General features: G+C 36.4%; 1 pseudogene across 1 annotated transcript; it reads right to left on the bottom strand.

Annotated features, from left to right (window-relative positions):
- Nucleotides 1–2,672: 2,672 nt before the first annotated feature.
- LOC110461363 lies at nt 2,673–5,070 on the bottom strand (annotated as a pseudogene). Its single transcript, XR_002464124.1, has one exon. The product of XR_002464124.1 is annotated as a heat shock protein 68-like (transcript).
- Nucleotides 5,071–6,258: the final 1,188 nt, after the last annotated feature.

The raw sequence follows: 6,258 nt of genomic DNA, 5'->3' as shown, positions 1-6,258 counted from the left end.
GTAGATTTACAAAGGGACTATTACCATGCAGCTATGTTAAATTACATAGGAGCCTGCCCCTCATAACTTTTGTTTCAGAAGTGCTACGAGATTTATGCTGCTGTTTTAACTCTTTTCAATCCTTTATACATCCGATGTTATTACTTTGAACACTCTACTAATTATTTAGATGATTAAATATAATGAGGCAAGGGTGAAGGGGGTCGAAAAATGGAATATCAGCCTGAAAGTATTTTTCTGAAAAAATCGGTATTTTTGCATCGTAATAGAATCTACCACGGAATTAGACTAAGTCCGTGAATCTACTTAGGAAAGAACATTTTCTTTCATATAGTACTTTAATAATATATTTATCATCTAAAATGTGTGTTTAATTGAACATTTTGTGAAAATTTTAATTTGAAATATATATAGGATTTTTCAGTCTTTTTATTCTTGTATACCAACAATTTTCATAATATGAAGAAGTGGTGTTATTTCAAATATATGTATCAGTCCAAAAAAAGCGATGGAAAGTCAGTATTCATTTCGCACACAAAATTACCTTATATGTACCTAACAAAGTGAGGACATAAGACACCTCCCTGGCGTCCACCAAAAAGCAATGTGCACGTACCTGATTACAGGTAATTGGTAATGAAATTCATTGCAAGCCTACAATAAACCTTTCAGTGCATGTTAAGTCACAACAAATTCATAATGTATAACTTCACAACTGCCAATGCTAAGTTGGTAAGGAACTATGGGAATGTGTGCTCCTACATCAAGTATACTTTATCATTTTGGCTATTATTGCAGTCTTCAAAATCCAAAACAGTTGCATTCAAGGCTAATAAGTTCCGACAAAGCTTGATTTTTTTGTGGATCTAGAATAACCAGTTTGAAAACAAACTCAAAACATTCCATCATTTTTTCTTCCTTTTTTTCCCCAAGTCTGCCATTCGAACACATTTCATACTCTAGCATCTTGCAAAACATTATCTGTAAATGTCATCAGCTGTTAATACGGCGTCTTTCTTAATTTATATAAAAAGCAAAGTAGCAAACAATCACACAATTCTCTGAATTTCATTGACAGTTGTCTATGAATCCGATAACTGATTGGGCAGTAAAATGAATATTTTGGGTGCCATCTTGAAAAGGAATCAAACATCGAATCTTTCCCAAACATCTTCTCTGTTGATTAAATACTCATCCTATCCAAACTTAACATTTTGTTTTCTTTTTCTTCTTTTCTGTCAGTTTTCAATCATAATGATTCGACTATACATATAGTCATGAATTTTGATGTATAGACCATAGTCATTTGATCCATTTTTGAATATGTTCCACCACATATTTTGGATTGATATTTTTGTCACTGGTAGTTCATGACCTTGTCCATCTATCATCAAAATATTTTTGGTATACAAAAGTTATAAGATACTTTTATTCTAAGATGAACCAATTTTTTGTCTGGAAAACATCATTGCTTGAGATGGCTTCTGGCTGTTGATTTGTCTGTACACATCTGATAACTAACCGAAGCAAGGGATTTTTATATGTATACTGTAGCATATGATTCGTAGTTTCAGTTGCTTCATAGATGATCCTTCATTGCATTTTTAGTTTGAAAATATTCGTCTTTTTGGGAAAAACTCTGGCGTTTTGAGAATTTCAGTTTTATGCTTCTACAAAAAACGAACCTAGTACTCATTTGAATTGTAATGGGTGTTTTTGTTATGATAAGGTTTTGGTCTTCACATCACCAAAAGAAAATTGAAATCAATGGAGGGGCCATTTTGGACCCCCCCCCCCCCCCCCCCCCCCCCCTTTTTTATTTTATTCTATATTTCTTGTTTATTTACTATCTACTTTATATATATGAAATAAAGACATTTTTTTCTGCCACACACTGACACATACTGGTTAATGTCTGTACAATCAGAATATGTTCAATCTTTTATGAACACTAATACTACATGTACGTAGATACTATTATTCAAGAAAACCTTCTCAAGTTCAAATACAAGTCAATTTTTGTTTCGATGATAAATGATAAAAAAGTGTCATTCGTTTGGAAGAATTTGAAGAGATTTGAAGTCTTACACAATTTTCAATATTCACACTTGACTTTGTTTCACTGTGTCACATGACATGATTGTATAGTTTTGGTATAAAATCCATGGTTAAACACGAGGCTGGTTTTATGAGCTACGGACCAATTAAGTTATTCAAAGCTCGGTTAAGTTACGCCAATAAGGTTTATGCAAAACCACAAATACGATGTGACTTCGAAACTTGAGTTAACAGCTAATTTGACACAACAGTTAGACCTCTGAAGTGTGCCGACATATTCCGTCTTTGCGTATTGTAGAGTTATCTTCTCTTGGGAGCAGGTATTGATTGTTTCGTCATTAGTTTGTGCGAGAAAATTACGTCGTTTTCTCAAAAAATGATGACGTTAGTCTCACAAACAAGTGAAGTAACAATCAATACCTGCTCCCAAGGGAAGATAACTCTGCAATACGCAAAGACGGAATACTATTCCAATATATATATTTGTATAACTATCACTTCAGCATTCATTATAATTACTCCAATCAAAATGTAACAGAGATGCAACGTTTATAAAATTTATTGAAACAAACATGAAAAATATCACAGAAGCAAATTATAATATTTTGCGAAAAGTATAAACATTGGCAATTTATAAGATGCGCGTGTAAAGTGACGCGTACAAAACAGCATGACATATATCAAATATATGTATAAAGTATACATTTATTTGACCAATAAATATTCAAAGATGAATGGTTAATATTTCAAAACAAGAATAAAAAAATTCAATTGCAAAGGCTTAACTTCATGTTTCATCAATATCCATTTTACTAAAGTTCAAACAGTAATTGCAACTCCGGTTCATTAGTACACTTCCTCCACCGTTGGGCCCGTACTTGCCCCTCATTGTGCCTCCTGGCCACAGCCTCCATGGGGTGCCCCACCATTGCCCTGTTCGGAACCCCTGTGTAGTTTGGTCATGATTGGTGAACACAGTTTCTGGAATTCATTTAGTTGATATTCGTATTCCTCCGCGTCAGCCATTGTGTTACTGTCCAACCACTTCAGATTGTCCTCACAACCCTTACAGACAATTGATTTTTCCTCCGACGAAACTTTGTCACCAGCGTTTTCCATGGCCTGTTTGACACTAAAAATGTAATTCTCGAGTTGGTTCCTGGCCGAAACTCTTTTTCTCTGTTTCTCGTCTTCGTCTTTATATCTTTCCGCGTCGGCCACCATTTTCTCAATGTCTTCTTTGCTCAGTCGTCCCCTGTCGTTTGTGATGGTGATTTTGTTGGATTTCCCCGTACTTTTGTCCTCGGCTGACACATTGAGTATTCCATTAGCATCAATATCGAACTGAACTTCGATCTGAGGAACACCTCGGGGTGCAGGAGGGATGCCGTTTAGTTCAAACTTTCCCATTTGGTTATTGTCTTTTGTCATAACTCGTTCTCCCTCGAACACTTGAATACTAACACCAGGCTGGTTATCAGAATTCGTTGTAAATGTCTGTGACGTTTTTGTTGGAATCCTTGTGTTTCTTTCGATCAATTTTGTCATCACACCTCCAGCTGTTTCTATTCCGAGGGACAAAGGCGCCACGTCCACGAGAAGAACATCCTTGATGACGTCACTACTGTCGCCAGTAAGCACGGCAGCCTGAACCGCGGCACCGTACGCTACAGCTTCATCGGGGTTGATGGATTTGTTGAGCTGTTTTCCATTCATGAAATCTTCGAGCATCTTTTGTATTTTTGGTATACGTGTAGATCCGCCAACCAAGACGACCTCGTGGATTTTCGATTTGTCCATCTTTGCATCACGAAGTGCCTTTTCCACAGGTTCTAGAGTAGCACGGAATAAGTCGGCACACAAGTCCTCGAATCTAGCTCTCGTGAGCTTACTGTAAAAGTCAATACCCTCAAACAGAGAATCAATTTCGAGACTTGCCTCACTGTTGCTCGAAAGGGTTCGTTTGGCACGTTCACATGCAGTTCGAAGCCTTCTCAAAGCCTTGCTATTCTTACTCAAGTCTTTGCCATGTTTCCGTTTGAACTCCTGTACAAAATGATTGACTACTCTGTTGTCGAAATCTTCACCACCCAAGTGTGTGTCACCAGCAGTAGATCTCACCTCGAATATCGACCCCTCATCGATAGTCAAAATGGACACATCAAAGGTTCCTCCACCCAGGTCAAAGATGAGAACGTTTTTCTCGTCTTTGAGGTTTTTGTCCAATCCATATGCCAGCGCCGCAGCCGTCGGTTCGTTGATAATTCGGAGAACGTTAAGTCCAGCAATCACACCAGCGTCCTTTGTCGCCTGTCTCTGAGAGTCGTTGAAGTAGGCTGGCACCGTGATCACAGCATCCTTGACCGGGTGACCCAAGAAAGCTTCTGCCGTCTCCTTCATTTTAGTTAGAACCATGGAACTGATTTCCTCTGGTGTGAACTGTTTATTTGTGTCTCCTTTGCAGTCCACCTGAATCTTTGGTTTACCTGCGTTATTGACAACCCTAAACGGCCAATGTTTCATGTCCGACTGGACATGCTGGTCATCAAACTTTCGACCGATGAGTCGTTTTGCATCAAAAATAGTGTTTTGTGGGTTCATGGCTACTTGTCCCTTGGCAGCGTCCCCAATTAATCTCTCAGAGTCTGTAAAGGCCACATAACTAGGCGTAGTCCTGTTTCCCTGGTCATTGGCAATTATTTCCACCTTTCCATGTTGGAATACTCCGACACATGAATACGTTGTACCGAGATCTATTCCAATAGCTGGTCCTTTACGTGAGCTTGCCATGTCTGTCTTCAAGTGGAGTCAAAACGAAAGTAGAGTATCGGTTGCTTTATGTCGCTCGCTAGCTGTGTGCTGGATATATACACACCTTGTGTAATGTCAGTTCTCTGTTACTTTGAAGTAGAACTGTACGAATTCTTTTCTGATTCTGACCACAGTCTGGTTGATCCATGGTTATATACTCTCCATTGATTATTTCTTGAATTATCTAGGAATCTAGAACGTTCTGGTGATTCGATCATTCTAGAAACTTCCCGAATGAATTTTGGTCAGCTATTGTTATGAGGCACATCAAGGGGTTGTTTAATACATTATAACAACTGAATAGTTCTTGGCTTGTGATTGTCTATAATGTTATCACACATACCAATGGTATGTACAGCCTTTATAATATTTACGAGACAGACTGATTTGTTATATAAATATTATATGAGAATACAAACGTTTTCTCCATATTCCATAACAGAATAGTGGTCATACTATGGTAACATAAACCCGAACAGGATATTTATGGTTTTTCTTCACTTTTTAAATAATATTCATGACATATTTAACAAAGGCACATTGAAGTTTTTGTTTTAGTGAGGGTCTCAATTTAGTTTCATAATAAACATTTTGACGATAAGGACAACACGTTTAACTGTTATATAGTTAAGATTGAGGCTAGCTATAAACCGAGAGACCGACATTTTATTGTATATACATGTGTACCTGTATAATTCTTTTTTTTTTTTTTTTATCAAAAGTACTTGGACAGATAATTGTCTGTACTATCAGAATATGTTCGGATTGATTTCATAATCACAATCACAAAATACTACATATTGCAATCATCACATCAACCACATAAGTGTGTATATGTCACACATATAATAAGGGAAATGCACAGAAATAGATTGATTTCATAAAATATAACATTGAACAACAACTTGAGGGATGCCACCTCCATCTTTTTCCGGTCAACATAATATCTTTACTGTTTCAAATTAAAATAATCAGAGAGCGGTTGTGAGATGGAAAACGTTTTCCCAATCAAATTGCTCCTTATGAAGAAAATATAGTCAGCCATTCCATTTTGTGTATTATAGGCACTATGATAAACAAAATTGACTGACTATATTTTCAAATATATCACAATGTCATCTTACAAGTAAATAGTTACAAAGTATAAAGCATTTTGTTACATAGCAGGAATCCATTCTCTTAATGTAAAAATATATAGACAATATTATAATTTTGTTAAGAACAGTTATAATACGTAATATGTTAATAAATTAAAACAAACTATCACAGGTTGCAATCCAGAGAGCAGATGATGTGGACAGCCCCTACCTAACAAGCTCTCTGGATTTTGTATTTACATATTATATACTATCATAAATATAAGGTTTATTTTACATTAACTGCATTAAA

This window comes from Mizuhopecten yessoensis, unplaced genomic scaffold (assembly GCF_002113885.1).
Source record: "Mizuhopecten yessoensis strain PY_sf001 unplaced genomic scaffold, ASM211388v2 scaffold10603, whole genome shotgun sequence".
In the NCBI taxonomy this organism is placed as follows: Eukaryota; Metazoa; Mollusca; class Bivalvia; order Pectinida; family Pectinidae; genus Mizuhopecten; species Mizuhopecten yessoensis.
The sequence above is the reverse complement of the archived record's forward strand: the minus strand, read 5'-3'. Positions and strand labels throughout refer to the sequence as shown.